Source organism: Periplaneta americana, chromosome 2 (genome assembly GCF_040183065.1).
Source record: "Periplaneta americana isolate PAMFEO1 chromosome 2, P.americana_PAMFEO1_priV1, whole genome shotgun sequence".
Lineage (NCBI taxonomy): Eukaryota > Metazoa > Arthropoda > Insecta > Blattodea > Blattidae > Periplaneta > Periplaneta americana.
In genome coordinates this window covers 197071299-197091065 of record NC_091118.1, presented here as the reverse complement: position 1 = coordinate 197091065, position 19767 = coordinate 197071299, and the positions used below count along the sequence as shown (strand labels likewise).

At 36.5% G+C, this 19767-nt stretch overlaps 1 protein-coding gene across 4 annotated transcripts in view; it reads right to left on the bottom strand.

The window, feature by feature from the left end:
* The window catches only part of LOC138695008 (mucin-2-like), a 195364-nt gene that overhangs the window by 91000 nt on the left and 84597 nt on the right, over window positions 1-19767 (bottom strand). The gene's annotated exons all lie outside the window — the stretch shown is intronic.

Here is a 19767-nt window from a genome sequence, read left to right as displayed (position 1 = left end):
ACTATTACGTATGAATGCGTAGAACTTTACCCATTCTCCTGTTTCTTGTCTCTGAACTATTTATTAAACTTGTTTCGTGGACTTTAAATTTCAGACAAATAAGTATATTAAATCATGTTGAGTAGGTCATAAAACTGAACAAAACACTATGACTGACCAAACTTCATCACAGATGCTCAAAATGAGAACCATTCACAGCCAGACAGTATCCCAGGCGATCACGAAAACAGTTCATTGTAGATACGAAATGAACAGAACAGTCATATAACTATGAGGAATATAATGGACTATTTTCGTCATATACCTCGTATATTATATATATATATATATATAGTATACGAGGTATATTTCATTCGTGCCCTGGAAATGGAGCTTGTGGTTTAGAATATATAGGTACACCTACAATAATACATGGTGATGTTTTAACTGGTTTATTTTAGGACGATTTATCAACTGCGATGGTTATCTACTATCTGAGTGAAATGTAGATGATAATTCCAGCGAAATGAGCCCAAGATTCAGATCCGAATGTTACCTAGCATTTGCTGGATAAAATCTCAACCAGGTAATTTGTCCAAGCCAGGATTTGAACCCGGGCCCGCAGTTTCGTAGTTCGACATGCAAACCACTACTCCAACGGTGGACGTGATTCTCTTAAAATTTGTGGATATTTGATCGCCATTTAGAAGCGCATTGTTGTAAAACAAAGAAATGTACTTTTAAAAATATTTGTTTAAGCCACTGTAATTTGTGGATGAATGAGGTAACATAAACAATAGTGCTCATTTTACTATTACAGAGTAGTCTATTCTCAGTATGAGGCAAGTGGATTAAGTTATTTTGAGGACTATGTTAAAGTCTAAATGTTGCAAAAAGTCTAAAAGGACCACCTCTGTGGTGTAGGGGTCAGCATGTTGGTCTCTTACGCAGAGAACCCGGGTTCGATTGCCGGTCGGGTTGAATTTCTTGGTTGAGGTTTTTCAGGATTTTCCCTTCACCGTAAGGCAAATGCCAGGAAATTCGAGCCACAACATCCCTGAATATCACCGGTCTCATTCACCACCGAAATCATTTTGATAACAAATCAGTAATACATATACAGTCGCCATCGGGTTCACAACAATAGAACCAGTCTCAACAATAGTGCACAGGCCTTCGGATTTCGCCCAAAGATTAACTCGCGATATGACCAAAAAGATGTTAAAATCGAGTATAAATAACAGCGAGAGAGAAAAAAAGTCTAATATTTTTTTTTTTGCTCGATCGTGTTTTGTTGTATTTACAGCTATTGTTGTTAGGCCTTGAAAGTTAGAATTCCCACACAGAAACTTGTTGCTAGGGAAACCATTCTCCATAACATAAAACTATACTGAAATAGACCCATTACAATGCAATTATTGTTACTTAGTTACCATTACAGTGTAGTTTGGGAAGGCTTCGGAATAATATTGCTCTAAATTTTCAATGCAAAATATATTATATTTGAAATTTTAAAAATATGATCATGCAAAAATTTTGTACAGTACATATTTGAATCGGTTATTGTTGAAAGAAACTAAGTCCAGTTTTTAAAGTTTTGAGATAATCGAAAAAAACTGTTTTGTGGATAATCTTCGATAGATTATTCACAAAACCGATTCATTTGTGAAGTGCACTACAAAATCTCGAAAATTGAAAAACTCACTCTGCTCTTTTTCACATTTTTCTTCGATTTTGTAAAAAAAACTTCTCAACCTTGTATTGTAATATACTCGTACTATTTTTAACGCTGAAATTATGTTACATATCATACAAAACATTTGAAAATCTGCTTCGTGATGTTAAAAAGTTCGTTTTCCTGGTTACGCAACGAATTAGAGATAAATAAAAATCTTGTAAATGAAGTGTCAGCTATTGTCTGCAAATGCGGCAGTGTGGAACACATGCTCACGATCATGACGCAACACGAGAAGCTATCAAAACATTCTACGGGTATTTATGTAGAATTATGGAAAGTGCTTTTCTGCAGCGCCCTCCAGTTACCTCTCATTTACTGTTAAACGCTCAGTCAGTGGCGGCTTGTAATGTCAGTTACGATTTACAATTGAGTGTTGCGAACTGTTGAGGAATTTTGTACCCTTAGCGGGCATTACTGTGGGTCCAGAAATTGGCACTAGTTGGATACGAAGTAGGATCCTCTTGACCGAAAACTGTACGACATCAAATCTCCAATTAAGGCAACGCGGGAATTCACATAATCAATGAACACATCTACGCGATAGGCAGAACCCCTTGTGGACGATAGGTCAACAAACAAAACATGACGGATTGCTTACATGTAAATAATAAATGTAAATATTAAATCTAAATAATAATAAATGTAAATACTAAATATAAATAATAATAATTATAATAATAATAATAATAATAATAATAATAATAATATAATAATAATAATAATAATAAATATAAATACTAAATAATGCTGGTAGTCGTCATTTCGAGCACCTGTTGTGAAATAAAAAATGGACGTTGCTTACTCAGATTTGTAAATTATACGAAAATAGTTTTAAAATGTAAATTAATATCCATCTTGGCTATTATACAGTAGGCTCTGACGATGGTGTAGCCTATATACCGAAACAGCTGTAAGCCCACGTGCTTAAATATATAACACTAGTAAGTTGCTGATATCAATCATCTGTAAATTAATAATATTATAAATGTATTTAAATGTAATAAGTGTAAATAAATGTAAATAATATGGAAAACAGTAAGCGGTGGCGGTAGACATGTTTAAGCTAATATCCTTATTGTGACTATGCACACCCAAAATTTTCTATCTGAAAATTTTCACCTATTTCCTGCTTAATATTTCACGTTTTTTACTGAATGAACCTGCATAGTAGACCATGTCAGCCAATGAAATAGTCCACACCTGTGGAGAAACGGTCAGCGCGTCTGGTCGCGAAATCAGGTGGCCCGGGTTCGAATCCCGGTCGGGGCAAGTTACCTGGTTGAGGTTTTTTCCGGGGGTTTCCCTCAACCTAATACGAGCAAATGCTGGATAACTTTCGGTGCTGGACCCCGGACTCATTTCACCGGCATTGTCACCTTCATTTCATTCAGACGCTAAATAACCTGAGATATTGATACAACGTCGTAAAATATCCCAATGAAATATAACAGTAAGCGAGTAAATTGAATAACTTATTTAATAATACGCTTTATTATCTTATTTTTGTTATTTATTATTCTAAACACGAAACAATCCCATATTTCCAGTCAAGTTCTGATTTTACATGGATAAATTTGCTTCTACATGTGGGCCTATCGGTAAAGCCAAAATCTAAGAAAAACAGTACATTAATATCGACAGTCACAATAACTACAAAGGAACCATAATAAATTATTCGATCTTCTGTTGTGTCCAGCAAGTCTGTTGTTGAGCGAAACTGACCGTACTATCACTACTAGTCAAGTTCTCATTATCACAACCCTGTAAACAAATTGTTCGCATTGAGTGACAGTGCCGATAGGGCAGATTTTCATGAAGATGTCATAAAATACTGTCCCTGCAAAGCCACAAGACACGCCCAGGTATTTCGTAAGCGAACGCAGTTACAAGAATAACCAAATGACAGACTTTAACGTTATGCAACTTTCTCTAATCTCGGCTCAACCCAAATATTCTCAGAACTTTCAATTTTTGTTCAAATCACCGCCACATGTAATGACAGCTTAAAAACGCTGGCAATACAATTACGAAGTTTGTACACGGGGTGTGGCCGCATGCCAGACGAAGAGGTTATAATTTATTTAAGGAAGCGTAAACAATAGTTCCATCCACAGCATCGACTGACTAGGTTAGTTGCAAGCCAGTGAAGAGTAGGCTATCTTAGTATTAGAGTGGTCTAAGTTAGGGTTCCTGGCGCTGCCCTGGCTTATTTCGTTTATATTTCACGTACCGTACAAGAGGGAAAGTCGATCAAAATTTTGCAATTTTTTTAAGATATTGAGGTTATGCAATGGAGCGAAGTTCCTCAGAAAATAGCATTTTGTCGTCATATCCTTCACTTATGAAGGCACGTTACAAGAAGGGAATTACAATCTACCAAAGACTGATTTTTTTTTATTTGACTTGTGATCGAAATTACCTGCTTAAATAGGGTAAAGTCGATCACCATTGAATTTTTAGTTTAAGATCGATATTAAAATATTGCGGAGTAAAATCGATCACTGTTTATGTTTTTAAAAAGCAAATTAAGTGTATTACTTATATCTTATTTGTTATAAAGGGTGTAAAAACAATAATAATCTTCAATATATGCCTATAGCATTATATACTGTATTTTTTGTTACTGTGATAATACTATTCGATACAATTAGGCCTATAGGTCTCCACTGTACAATCGTGACTATGATTGCCAACTTATAAAACATAAAAACACATTTTAATACTTCACATACCAACAAACAAAGATTTAAGAATTCAAAATTTACATTGAAATACCACACTTCAATTATAATCTAAAATTCTATTCAACATTGTTTAGGTTTATATCAGATGTTATTTGAAATCTTCCCCTCCTCATGTCACTTTAGAAACTACGTTGTTCCCATAGTCAGGTACAGAGGGTGTACAAAATATGTTCCTTTGGCACTGCTTCTCTTACGCAAGAAATTCACCATAATTACGTCTTCCTCTTTTCCCACTATCCCATCAATATAAGCTATACTATGACACTTTTCTGTTTATAATTGTTAGTTGGAGGTATTTCGGTGAAAAAATGTATTCTTCCTGCTGGTCCTATCTGTTTCGAGTAGGTCGATGGCATGATCGACTTAATCCTACAAATGTACAAGTTTTCTTAAAATAATAAGTTTCATTACTAAAATTTACGAACTACAAAACTATTATTTCAGGATACAATCTCAAAGAAAAGTACTTACTTATACTTCCTGTCTCCTTTCACTGCTGACGATAATTTAGAGTTTGTAAGACTTTGTTTTCGTTTAAGAGAAAAAGTTGAGAATAACAATTTTCATTTCAACGGTAATTACACTGCGTTGGCATGCGCAGGCTTTTTGTTGTCCCTCTCGCTTACATTTGCAATGTCAGGCAATGAAGTCAGCTTAACAAAATTTTAACAAGTAACTGAGAGAATATATAATTTTCAATAAAAATCGTAAATGTCGATTATACATCCACTGATTGACTTTACCCACTTCTACGGTAGTTTTGCTCAGTCCCTCAGTATGAAATTCGGGAAGTACTAACCTTGTAGTAGGCCATTGTAACTTCACTTCAAGTTCGTCTCTGGTTATAAGTTTATAACGGTTCCGTCACAGTATTTTTACCGTATGATTTCTGCAAATAAAAGCTCTATTATATTAATACATAAGTAGATTAACCTTGTTCTCTCTGTGGTGTCTGCCTGGCCTAGGAAAATTCAGAAGCATTTAATTCTTATGATGGGAATTGTATCCTCATAGGACTGATCACGCGCTCCTTTGGGGAGTGATATGAGAAGTATATGATTTGCATGATATGAGAAGTACCAATAATGATATTGTTTGTATAATGGATAACTGTAATATCGATCAGGCTGGATAACATGAGAAATAGTTTCGATTTTTACCACCATTGGCTTGGATTTAACATGGGTTCAATAGCCTCTCGAAAGCATATGTACATTGACTTGGAGATCGTTCTACGTTATTTTCCTTATTATTATTATTGTATTCCCCTTATTCTCTTTGTAGTCCTCTTTGTTCTCCTTATATTTCGTTTGTTACTACTGGCTAAACAATCCTCCGCGCGCCCGCTTCCACTGCTTGCGAGTCTCGGGCGAGTCAAGACGATAACCGTGGTGGACGGGTGTCAGGAAGTCCGCAGTAAATCTACCTGTAGTTTGTCGCGAAGTAATTACTAATAAACACACAAAAATAATCACTAATAAAGACTTAAAAAAATACCTGGAGTTTGTCCCGTTTATCGTGTAAGATATTACCAGTGAATACTTAAATAATCTCCTTACAGCACGAGCCGATTCTATACGCACGTATGAATCATACCAGAATACTCTTTGGAGAATAGAATACCTGAATTGAGTCATATTAACTTAATTAACACACTGTATTAACTAGCCTAAAGAACATGTGCCTATCTTGCAAGAGTAGAACTCGCACTGACGCCTGACGCGACCTTCAGCCCGATAGAAGCGGAAGGCTTAGCAGCTGGTTCTGCCGACTAGCCATAAGTCGCCAAAGCGCGGACGCGCGAATGATTGTTCACACAATACTTGTATTCCCTTTGTTGTCTCTGCAGTTACCTATTCTCTTTGTATTCCCCTTGTTCTCCTTGCGTTTACTTTGTTTTCTTTGTATTCCTCTTTTTCTTCTTGTATTTCAGTTTTTCTCCTTGTGTTCCTCTTGTTATCTTTGTATTTCCCTTGTTTTCCTTGTATTTTCGTTTCTCCTTTTATTTCCCTTATTTTTCCTTGCATTTCTTTGATTCTCCCTTTATTTCCTTTGTTTCTCCTAGTATTTCTCCTTGTATTTTCTTTGTTTCTCCTTGTATTTCCTTTTGTTTTCCTTGTATTTCTCCTTGAATTTCCCTTGTTTTTCCTTGTATTTTCTTTGTTTTACCTTGTATTTCCTTTGTTTTACCTTGTATTTCCTTTGTTCCTCCTTGTATTTTTGTTTCTCCTTGTATTTCCCTTAATTTTCCTTGTATTTCTTTGATTCTCCTTTTATTTCCTTTGTTTCTCCTAGTATTTCCTTTTGTTTTTCCTTATATTTCTCCTTGTATTTCCTTTGTTTCTCCTTGTATGTCCTTTTGTTTTCCTTGTATTTCTCCTTGTATTTCCTTTGTTTCTCCTTGAATTTCCCTTGTTTTTCCTTGTATTTCCTTTGCTTCTCCTTTTATTTCTTTTATTTCTCCTTGTATTTCTTCTGTTTTACCTTGTATTTCCTTTGTTTCTCCTTGTATTTTCCTTGTTTCTCTTTGTATTCCTCTTGTTCTCCTAGTATTCGCATTATTCTCCTTACACTTCCCTTGTTCTCCCTGTATTCTTCTTATTCTCCTGTTCTCTTTGTATTTCACTTGTTCTCTTTATATTCCACTTGTTATCCTTGTTTTCTCCTTATATAGGCCTATGCCTTGTTGCCGTTATCTTCCCGTTGCAATTTTTCGTGATAGTAAATTCCTATGTTATCCACCTCCATACCTAATCCTGAAAGAGACGTACTTTTACGTCAAAAGTGATTATGTTAAATAAATTAAAAATTGTTTTGATATACAGTATTTTTTTCCCCATTTATGCTAAGGATTGATCAATACCTCTTTGTATATTTTGTTGAAATTTTTATCACTTGCCAATAATTAATGTTTTGACAATGCACTAGCCGCTTCTGAGTCTGTAATTGATTGATAAAAACCTGGCGTTGGTTATGCAACTTGCGAACCGCGACAGCTTTCTCTAGTCCAGTTACAGTTCCACGAGAGAGGGTGCGAGGGGTATCAGCACCACTCAGATTCACCTTGACACAAACTCCATAGCAACGGCTGGAACTGTTTCACTCTCCTTAGACCGGGATTCTGGTGACGTCCGGATATGATATCTGACCAGCTGTTAATTGCATTCCGAGCAAGAAAAAACTTTGGTGTTAAGAAGATGACATATTTTGTGTTTCTACTTTATCGCATGTTCATAACAATTCAGTTTCTTTATCGTGTTGCGAAGATATTACCGATAAACGGTAAAAGTTTATTTTTTGGACTTTCATTCAAAATAGTACATACATGGAATAATTGAGGGGTTTGCCGGAAAAAGGGCGTATACGTCAATATGGCGAATTGAGATACATGCAATCTAAGATTTTAAAACGCACCTGAATAAAATGTTACACACACACTCAGCCCTGTCCTGCAGGTATGTACAGTACAATCAAAACAAAATTTCGCTACTATAATTATTCACTACATTTTAAACAGGTTTCCCGAAGAATGGCGTATAGGTCTATCCGCCTTTCTTCCGGCAAAGCCCTCAATTCATTATGCACCCAAATAAAGGATAAATTTTGTTATCTGGATTGCATACAAAAGGAATTTTTATAATCCCATAAAGCAATATTCTGTAACATCTGTAATAATAATAATACTTACTTACTGGCTTTTAAGGAACCCGGAGGTTCATTGCCGCCCTCACATAAGCCCGCCATAGGTCCCTATCCTGAGCAAGATCAATCCAGTCTCTATCATCTTATCCCACCTCCCTCAAATCCATTTTAATATTATCTTCCCATCTACATCTCGGCCTCCCCAAAGGTCTTTTTCTCTCCGGCCTCCCAACTAACACTCTATATGCATTTCTGGATTCGCCCATACGTGTAATAATAATAATAATAATAATAATAATAATAATAATAATAATAATAATAATAGTACTTTGTATGGAATGTGGCATTGTATGGGACAGAAACAGGAACATTACGATGAAGTGAAGAGAAGCGAATAGAAACATTTGAAATGTGGATATGGAGAAGAATGGAGCATGTGAAGTGGACAGACAGAATAAGAAACGAAGCTGTGTTGGAAAGAGTAGGTGAAGAAAGAATGATGCTGAAACTGATTAGGAAGAGGAAAAGGAATTGGTTGGGTCACTGGCTGAGAAGAAACTGCCTATTGAAGAATACACTGGAAGTAATGGTGAACGGGAGAAGAGTTCGGGGCAGAAGAAGTTATAAGTTGATAGACGACATTAAGATAATACATGGGTCATATGAAGAGACAAAGAGGAAAGCAGAAAATAGGAAAGATTGGAGAAAGCTGGGTTTGCAGTGAAAGATCTGCCCTTGGGCAGAACACTAAATGAATGAATGAATGAATGAATGAATGAATGAGTTTATTGCCAGAAACTATAAGACAAAGAAATTGTAATAGGCTATACAAAATTCTCCCACTCCCCTGACAGAGAGTGATCTCGTGCTCAGGGGAGGATTCGATATATACGTATAATAAAGTTACATATATAAATTACAATAAAATAACATTTACAAAATTAATATTTACTTATAACAAATTGCTTACATACATTTTTAAATTTTAAACTGTTGGAGTTAAATAGATGAGGGTATTTCTTTATTAATTTGTTATAAATTCTTGGGCCGATATTACTACTATGGTTGAAAGCAGTTCTCATTAAAAACACTTGGGTTCAAACAAACGTATTCGGTCCATGCCTTTGGTGTTATTGAGTATATGACCTGAAATATGTGTGATTTTTATGTATAAAATTCAATATAAGTTTGATAAATTTTCAAGAATTTAAATTAAAATAATAAATTTCCAATTTTATATTTCCATTTCGTACAATATTCTGGTCACGAGACATAATCATATACTTTGTCTTTTCAGGAATTACTTCCAAACCTATCTCTTTACTTGCTTCAAGTAAAATTCCCGTGTTTTCCCTAATCGTTTGTGAATTTTCTCCTAACATATTCACGTAATCCGCATAAACAAGGAGCTGATGTAACCCGTTCAATTTCAAACCTTTTCTGTTATCCTGAACTTTACTAATGGCATATTCTAGAGCAAAGTTAAAAAGTAAAGATGATAGTGCAACTCCTTGCTTTATCCCGCAGTGAATTGGAAAAGCATCTGACAGAAACTAACCTGTACGGACTCTGCTGTAAGTTTCATTGAGACACATTTAAATTAATCGAACTAGTTTCTTGGGAATACCAAATTCAATAAAAATATTATATAAAACTTCTCTCTTAACCGAGTCATATGCCTTTTTGAAATCTATGAATAACTGAAGTAATAATAATAATAATAATAACAATAATAATAATAATAGTACCTAATTATAACATGCAATTTAATATAACGTATCTACATGCTGTTCCGCCTTCACAAAGAGAAGTGTTCGGGAAAACATTTGTGCAGAGATAACGGGTTCCGTCTGTTTACTAGAGCGCATCAACAGATCAGCTGGCCAGTATGAAGGTCAAGACGAGTTCTGTCTTCACTTATTCAGACAAGCAAGTTGGAACGATTCCACCCATCACAAATAGGGCGCCTCTTCATATCACAGTTCCATTATAGTACAGGGTGCGTCAGAAAGAACGGATGGATTTCACATGGCAAGAAAATTGTAAAGATTCATCAAATCAAAAATTTATTGTTATCAACATATTCACCAATACATGCAGTTTATTTATGGAAAGCAACATTATCCATATGATGTCCTTGGCTTTCAATACAGGCATCGAGGCGTTTTCTGATGTTCGCCATCACTTTCACAGTCATAGCTGGTGCAATTGCCACGATTTCTTCGCGAATCGCTGTCTTCAGTTCGTCCAGTGTATGTGATCGATGTTTACAAACTTACGCCTTCAAATGGTCCCAAAGAAAGAAGTCGCAGGGCGCGAGATCTTACCGTAGCCTCGGACAATCTCAGTGCAATAGAATTTCGTCCAGGTGATTTCTTCTTTAATGTTGAACCTGTGATACGAAATGAAGCCACCCACCGCAAAATTGTATTCCGAGTTGGAATCCTAGCGTGACATCCGATGTCGAAATGAGTCCTGAGTGGCGATCACAGACTCTTCATTTTTCAAAATTGTCTCTGCGATGAAAGCACGTTGTACACCAGACCAACACCATATTCTCAACTGAAACTGCATTCTATGGCTAACCCAACAGTCATGGTCCCCCTCACTATATCTCTCTCCTCGTTGCGTATCGATAGTTTGAAATCCATCCGCTCTTTCTGACGCACCCTTTATGTACTTTTAAATAGTCGAGTGCAGTGTTCGAATTGAAGGGGAGAAAGCCGGGGAATTTCCTCCTTCTGGATTTTCTTTTCCCAACTTATGCAATCCTGAGTTCATTCTAAACCGGAGAAAGGAAATTCTCCTATCTCAATATATGTTTTAATATTATTAGTACAACACCGGCCCGAATAGCGATATTTTCCCTGAAATTGCATTTCCTAAAACTTACTTTTATTTTCTGTGTGGCTGCCAAAATGTTTTCTCCTTGTAGAGTGAATTTGCTATAGTAAGTAGTGAGATGATTCTGAATGTCGTTTGTAAATATCTCTTGGATTTTAATATTAAGAAAAATATCCTTTAATATAAAATCAGTGTATTAAATCATCTTAGGGTCTCTTTTTTTAGAATTATGCAAGAAATACTGTAGATTAGTTGTTTTTCATAAACGTTTGCTGTAATTCTTGTTTTCATAATATGATATTGTAATTGATTTAAGGTAGGATAGGAGGAGTTATCATAGCACCAGAAATTAAAAAAATAATAATAATAGTAATAATAATAATAATAATAATAATAATAATAATAATAATAATAATGTATAACAAACTTTAAAGCCGATTATGTTGCAATCGATATAAATACTTAAGAAAAGACAAATCAAAAAATAATAGTATGTCAACGACTAATTTTTCCCCGTCTACATTTTGATTAACACCATCAAAATAAACAAATTTATTATTATTGTTATTGTTATTATTAATTTTTTTATTTAACTAGCTAGCTAGTGAGTACAAATTACATTTATAAAACAAAAATGTTTCTAACCACTACCGTAAGAGCAAGGCTCGTGATCTTAGTCAATAATATAACATAAAATTTACAAGGACAGTTTACTAAATACAGTAAGTAACTCAATTTAAACCAATAAATGCAACACAAGAGCAAGAATAAAGAAGAAAGAGAAAAAGAGAGGAAAATACACATTTAATATAGATCGACAATACGACAGAAGCCAGCGATATTCAATAAAAACATGAATATAGTCGACAGAAATAAAAGGTAAAAAAATACATTTGTTAATATAATATATATCATGGATAATTTTACTAATTTCTTTTTTAAAAGCTTCAATTTTAATCATTTCAAATTTCGAAAATTGTAATTTTATTATAAAGTCTTGGGCCGAAACTAGCACCATGTTTAAGAGCTGCACTTGTATGACATTCAGGCTCAATTAACGGGAAAGTAGACTTTTGTCTTCGAGTACGATATTCATGTCGATTAGATTTATGTTTTATTTGTTTTCTGTGGTAGTAAGTTAGTAAACTATACTTATAAATTTCAATAGGCAATACATTAAAATCTGTATAAATTAAATTTGTTGGGTAATCCATATGTTTGGTCAGACAAATTATTATTATTATTATTAATTCGAACACCGATTTTTTGCATCCGTTTAACAATCGCCCATCCATCCCTTCATCTTTCAACTTGTTTGTAAATTGATTCCAATTTTTCTTTTTTACTTACCATTATTTATTTTATTTAGATTTCCATTTATCTGTTCATCCTTCCCAGTTCTTCTATTAGTCCTCATTGAGGGGGAGGAGCAAGGGCTGGAGACTGCCCTCGCACGTAGGCCGTTTGGGTGAGCCCATTAGACTGTCCAGAATGGAACGTGTGTATGCCCTAAAACCCCCCGCGCTATAGATTCCCCTGCGGGTGCCACCGAATTCTCCTACAGTCTGCAAAATTCTATCATCTTCCCGCATAATGATCATCGTGTTCCTCAACCTCGGTTCCACGAGCTACCATTAGCCGCAGGGGAGAGCCCGCGGTACATAGTATACTCAATTTTTTTTCATGGAGTGCAGTTTCAAAGAAAGGACTTTGCCGACAGACCTTCTACTGCCCACTACTAATTGGTTGTCATAAATAAATGTCTTCCTTACTGTGACGGAAATCTTGTCTTCTCCTGTTAGTAACCAATCACAACCCTTGTTCAAAAGAATTGACAGGCTCCCGTCAAATCCACGTGGAGGCAGAGTTGTCGCATCTTTTCCGAATTCCAAGAATCCCGTCAGTCTCATTTCAAGGGTCACCAGGATTATGGCAACTGTGCAATGTTGGGACGAAGGGACAGGATGGAATTGTTAGAGGTGTTTGTGTAGGAAGTCATAAATCTGTAAGTGGGTGTTCAAAGGAGCCACCGAACTACACTCCTTGAAATAAAATAAGGTATACTACCACCAGCAACTAATGACCACACACGACGGGGTATAAGTTCAGTGGCGGACTGCAGTCGACTCTACATCGAAGCAAGCCCAAAATATAGGAAAGAAACGGAGATGATGATGATGATGATGATGATGATGATGATGATGATGATGAAAGAGGGGAAATGAGTCCGAGGTCCAACGCCGAAAGCTACCCAGCAATTCTGCATCAAATAGTTGAGGGAAAACCTCAGCAGGTAACATGTCCCAACCAGGATTTGAACCCAGGCCCGCTCCTTTAACAATCAGACATGCTAACCGTTAGTCCACAGAGCTGGACGTCCCAGCCCTTTAGTGTTATTTCCTTTCCTTTCATCCGTTCGATTCCTTCTCCCTTCAAACCATTAATTCATCCTTCCATTCGTCCCATTACCACCATCCCGTGTTTTTCTTTATTTCCTCCTTTTTCATTTTTCTTTTTCTTTCTTTCGTCCATCTATAAGTAGGCACTTTCTTTTTTTATTTTATTGGGTTATTTTACGACGCTGTATCAACATCTAGGTTATTTAGCGTCTGAATGAAATAAAGGTGATAATGCCGGTGAAATGAGTTCGGGGCCCAGCACCTAAAGTTACCCAGCATTTGCTCGTATTGGGTTGAGGGAAAACCGCGGAAAAAACCTCAACCAGGTAACTTGTCCCGACCGGGATTCGAACCCGTGCCACCTGGTTTCGCGGTCAGACGCGCTGACCGTTACTCCACAGGTGTGGGACGGCACTTTCGTCAACCAGTGTATTCACCCATCCATCTAAGTATTTGTCTATTTCCTTCCATCGCTTCTCTTTTACATCTCTACCTTAATTCACCAATCTATCCACCCATCCATTCATCTCACAACACCGATTTCTATTTATTTCATGGACGCACTGACCCATCCGACCACTCAACCATTGTTTGGGTGCATATTATACATAATTTATCAATCAAATATGTCAGATTTAACACAACTTTCACTAATGCGAGCATCGCAGAGGAAGAAACGCGTGTTTCCTATTAATTTCGAAATGTGCACGCGTCCTCCAGTACATGACGACATGGCGCAAGTGAAAAGAATTTTCCTCGAGGGCTGTAACTACAATAAGAACGCGATGCGACGATTTCACTCACAGTTAACACTTCCCTGATCTTCAGCTGTCATTTTCCACTTTACTGCACTTTCATAATGCTAAATCATCTTAACAAATAGAATGCACGTCGAGCTTGTATTATGTGAGGACTGGTTTCTATTCTACTGACACACAGTGGGATAAAATCAATATTGGACTACGTGTATGCCAGTCTTACTTTAAAAATCTCGATTAACACTTTTAATCATGGATTTCAACGATGGTTTGTGAAAATAATAGCATTATTAATAGGTTTCGTAATTCAGCTACCTATAAGCTGGAATGAAGTTGCTTGATTCGAAGTATATGTGACGTCACAGCGCAGGTATAGGTATGTTCGTATACAAAATACTGGGTGTTCATTTCAAATTGTGTCATGACGTCACTGTTGTGAGTCAGCGATTTGAAGCGAGTTTCAGCTTTTATGTCAGAGAAGTTGCCTATTAATCAAGGCGTTCAATCTGAACTTGAGAACGTGTACGGTATAACTCGAACGTCGTAGCAACAGATGGCGGTCTGTACTGTCTGTGTGCTACCATAACCTCTTTCGAACTGTTTTGCGCGGCCAAGTCGTATGCAGGATATTTGTTATCATCGGTTGCGTACGGTAACATTCCACAATACAAATCAAATGCTCCGTGTCCATGTTGACCGTCGAAGTTAATGTCAACAAATACGTAAGTAATCGTCTTAACCCTCTCCCCATATCCCGACAGTAAGAAAAAAACTCACCTCAATACGTGTTTCCAAACAGTTCACATTCCTGCCACTACCGGCGTTACCGTACATATCAGCATCAGTAAGCACTCTTCAGAATGAACGCCGTAGTGCTAGGCAACTTCTCTGACATATATGAATACAGCTCTGCGGAAGTGTAGGAAGATTGAATTCTCTAGGCTCATCGACTAGCCATATGACGGCACACAGCGAGCCATGACACACTTTGAACTGAACATCCAGTAGTTACGCACGCTCTGCCTTTCGCTATAATAAGTCGAAGCCGGGACGCAGTCATAGTGAGTAGTCTTATCGATCACTGCTCTTACTGGTCGTATTATTTAAATAACTACATCTTTGTGGCTGATTGAAGGTTCATTGCAGAGGTAAAATGCCTTAGGTAAGACGCTCAAGCGTGTAATATTGCTGGGCATAGTTGAGGATATTTGAACTAATATTTTCACTGTTAATATAGACAATATTACATATACATTGTGTAAAATAGACCTAAAAGTGGCAAAAAACAGTACAATGAAAGACACTGCAATTATATCAAAAGGCACGAAAGTGTGTTGAACATAATCTAAAAGAACCAGTAGGCCCTACCATCAAAATCTGAAAATTATTAGGAAATTAATTCAACGTTTAGAGTGAATTTCTGTAGCCAACACCCCAATTAAAAATGACATAGTCTACATTTCAGGAGATTTATAAAAAAAATACATAGTAAATTAGTGCGCTTTCAGTGATGAGCGACAAATGCAATATCCTAATGAAACATGAAAAAAATATTAGACAATAGGAATATCTTGTACTACAACATGCACAAATAACGTCATGTGTTAGTGAAAGAATTTCTTGCAATATAAAATCATTTCAAGTGACATCCGCGTGTGTTCAAATTCCGTAACTTACCAATGCACGTTATTATTCACTGCAAAGATCACGACGAAAATGAACATCACGACTCAAGCATGTGTTTACTAATAGGCCTATAGCTTCAGAATGTCGGAAGTTGACTGTACTCCACGAACATGAAGCGAAGACCTGTTTGTTTATATCTTTATCCGTTGCATTACCTGTGTTCGGCGTACTATATACCCAATGTGTCTTTAACTTCAGTCTTTAGGTAGCTGAAATACGAAGCCTAATTATTAATAATTGAAGACCTCCACGGAAAAAGGAAGTAACATCAGATTCTTGAAATATGTGATGTAGGTGGAAAAAGTAATTGTAAAGCATTTATTTATAACAATAAATTATTGCGTTCAATGACTGAATAAATGTGTATCCTTGTTTAGTCAAATACAGAGAGATCCAAAAGTCGCGCACACTAAAATTAGTGTCTGTATTGAGTAATGCAGTTGGAAAGTACTATCAGCTACCGCTAGATAGCATCATAGGTATTAACAGCAACAAACCTAGACGTCATTGTGATGTGTATGTATACACTGACGCTTGCAGTAGTCCTTTGTTTATTGCTCGGCAAACATGTCGTTTTCCCAAGAAGAACGAGTTTTCATTGTCGAACAATATTTTTTCATTCGCTCTCATGTACGTGTTTCGTAGGAATTACAAGGCTGTGGCAGTGCCTAACAATTCGATCATAACGAGATTAATCACCCGTTTTAGGGAATGTGGATCAGTGCTTCTTGACAATGATGAACGTGATTGTTGGTTCCACCAGGACAGTACCACATGTCACACATCTAATGAAACCATGCAGTTTTTGCGCGAGTTTTTTGGTGAGCGTATAATTTCTCAAGAATTATGGTCCCCACGTTCCCCCGACTTGACGCCCTCAGATTTCTTCTTAAAGGGAGGATATACAAAAACAGGCCGCACACTCCGGAGGAACTAAAGAGGAACATAACAACGGAGATTAACATCATCAGTGTATGCGTGCTCAAAAAAGTGGCCGCAAACATGGTAAAAAGAGTTCGTACATGCAGTAGTGAACGGGGCTGCCATTTTCAGCATATGTTGTGAAAAATTATGTAACTCATGTGAAAACTGATGTAACTAATGTGAAAACTTACGTAAACATAATAAATTCATTTTATAAATATCGTATATGTGAACGTATTATTTATTTATTTATTTATTTATTTATTTATTTATTTAACCTGGTAGAGATAAGGCCATCAGGCCTTCTCTTCCCCTCTACCAGGGGATTACAACTACAATATTAAGAATACAATTACAATTATAATTACAATTAATATTAAATTTACAAATACAATAAAAATCAAAGTACTGAAAGATTAACTGATTAATAAAAGCTAGACAGTTTATTGTAAAAGTTAAGAAGAGAGAAGCATTTCTTTTATTGATTAAGTAAAAATTAAACCTACTCTACGCAGTAAGAAAATGCTTAATAAGTTTGCTTTTGAACGCTACTAAATTCCGACAGTCTCTGATGTCACTGGGTAGGATATTCCACAAGCGCGAGAGCGAGATTGTGTATGATGATGAATACGATGATGTCTTATGTGTTGGTATGGCTAGTATGCGGCTATTTTGCGTGCGTGTGAAGAGATTATGATATGATGACAGGTAACTGAAACGGGAGGCAAGGTAGGTAGGTGTAGAAGTGTGAAGGACTTGGAAAAGGAGAACAAGAGAATGAAAATTTCTACGTTCGTTAAGCCGTAGCCAGTTTAGAGTTTGGAAGGATGGGGTAATGTGGTCAGCGCGACGGACATCGCAGACGAAGCGAACACAAGAATTATGAACACGTTGTAATTTTTGCGATTGGTTGACATTGAGGTCAGTCAGTAGAAAATCACAATAATCGAATTGAGACATTATTATTGTTTCCACTAGTATTTTCTTGAGTGATAGCGGAAGGAATTTTCGAATGCTGTTTAAGGAATGTAGTATGGAAAGCACTTTTTTGGTAGTATGGGTTACTTGGTTATTCCAGTTTAAATGCTTATCAAAGTAAACTCCATGGTTTTTAACACAGGAAGTAAAAGGGATTATTGTGTCGTTTAACTTGACTGGAAGGGCAGGAGTAATATTGCATAATAGACGTTGATGTCCCACTAGGATTGGTTGTGATTTTCTTACATTGAGAGTCAAACCAAACTTTCTGGCCCATGCAGATGCGCGTGACTTTTGGATCGCTCTGTAGTTGTGATAGAAAATGTAGACCTTATGAAATATACCCCTGAAATTATTTTGTTTCTCTTGAAATATGGGGACGTTAAGCCACGGTCCCCTTGGTGCTATTCGACAGGAGTAGGCTACATGCCAGCACCGTATTTCGCCTTCTCCTTTCCTCACCTTCATCATCATCACTCATTCCAGACACTACACTTACACGAACACTTACACATACTCTCACCCTAGTACACGACATAACTCTCCACAGATATACATCATGCATAGCGTGACCCACCGAAGTGGTGTGCAACAGTCCTGCCATCTATCCGCAATATGCGGAACTCGAATCACAAAAAGTGAAATGGGTAGACATTGGATACATACATACATAAATAACTCTTACTTCAATTACAGTTTTGTTGGTTACATTCTTATCTCGGGGAGGTCTTCAATTATACTTTATTGTATTTTTGGGAGAGTTGTAACAACTGTTTCTTCTATACATCTTGATTACACAATTTTTAACACGGTATCACTTCGGAATATGTATGATAAGACACCTGCAACAACTTCTACATAGGACAGACAGGCAGATCATTTCAAACACGTTACAAAGAACACATCACTGCCATAACAAAATTACAAAACACCTCCACATATGCAGAAAACATCACGAATGCTAACCGCACCCAGAGAGACATCAACACAGACATGGGAATATTACACATCCAACCAAAAAGCCAGAAACTAAACACACTAGAACAATATGAAATATACAGACACACGAAAACACACCCTAACGAAATTCTCAACACACAACTCAATTTCAGAACACACACTCTTTGACTCTACACTACACCACACGAACACACCCTCACAGGAAACAAAACAAGAGACGCCAAGACCAAGAACGACCAGATCTGAGGATGACCCATAAAAGGTCAAAACATGTAAACAAGGTACTTTAGAATTTAACACAAGAAAATCTTATCATCAGGCTTCGAGACTTGGGACCCGGTACAATAAGTTTACTGTGCATGTACTATAGGTTGACTCGCTGCAGGTAGTGAAAGGTAGAGATGTGTTGAGGTAACAACGTTGCTATTTAGAGTAGTGTACGGTAGTATGGGGAAACACACACATGGACATTCTGAAAGTAAATATACATTACACGATGATAATGTCAAAATATTGTGAAAAGCATTTATTCTCCTGTTTTTATAAGCATTTGTGTTCAATTATGCACAGTGTTAATGGTGGAAATAAACATGTAGTAATTTTAATTTTTTCATTTATCCTATTGGTCGTCTTTAGGAAGTGCAGTTACAGAACCGAATTGCAATGTACTACAAGATACATTTTCAGTGTATCAAACGTAAATCTTTTTCGGTTATCTACCAAACACAGTTTGTACTGTCAAAAGCTGCGCTCTATGTCGCATGACGTGATAGGAGCAAAACGAAGAAACCTAACATCATTGCAGTCTCTAAGAGACAGTCTTTTATTCTCGGGTGACTCTTGTCCACTAATTTGCTGTTTATATTACACAATTTTAATTGATTTCCACTTCTGTTTTACACGTTCAATAACCGGTGTACTTGGTGTCTCATTAATTCTCGGTGTCATTTCCTCAACTAATTTGAGGGCTTCCGGCATCTCTTGCTCTGACTTTTCTAACCGTGTAATAGTTTCAGACACAGTTTGAAAATAGGTTTGTATGAAAACCAAATTATCCGTCAGAACCTTCAAATCCAGAGCGTTTTCCTTTGCGTATTTGTTGGCATTCATTCTAC